We start from the raw sequence: 610 nt of genomic DNA on the forward strand, positions 1-610 counted from the left end.
GCACTGAGGCTAGGCTGTGCCCCAGCACCACCGAGACATGGATGTGTTGGCTTTGCTGTTGCAGGGCTGTATGGCACCACCAGCCTCTCGGTTTCCTGGGGGCTCAACGTAAGTGCTGGGCCATGCTTTCATTTTCCCCAGGGTGCTTTTTTGTTTTATTATTATTTTTTATTTATTTATTTTTGGGTTTCTCGAGACAGGGTTTCTTTGTAGCTTTTGGAACCTGTCTTGGAACTAGCTCTGTAGATCAGGCTGGCCTCGAACTCACAGAGATCCGCCTGCCTTTGCCTCCAGAGTGCTGGGATCAAAGGCATGCACCGCCACTGCCTGGCCGCTTTATTTTTTTTAAATTTATTTATTGTATGTATGAGTGTGAGTGCTTTATCTGCATGTACACCTTCATGCCAGCATAGAGCATCAGCTCCCACTAGAAATGGTTGTGAGCTACCATGTGGTTGCTGGGAATTGAACTCAGGACCTCTGGAAGAGCAGCCAGTGCTCTTAACCACTGAGTCTGCTTTATTATTTTTATTATAACCAGAATCTAAAAACTAACAAAAGGAAAAAATCTTACTTTTTTTTTTTTTTTTTTTTTTTTATTTTTCAAGAT

This window comes from Alexandromys fortis, unplaced genomic scaffold, assembly GCF_014885135.2.
Source record: "Alexandromys fortis isolate MF-2015 unplaced genomic scaffold, M_Fortis_MF-2015_v1.1 scaffold_264, whole genome shotgun sequence".
In the NCBI taxonomy this organism is placed as follows: domain Eukaryota; kingdom Metazoa; phylum Chordata; class Mammalia; order Rodentia; family Cricetidae; genus Alexandromys; species Alexandromys fortis.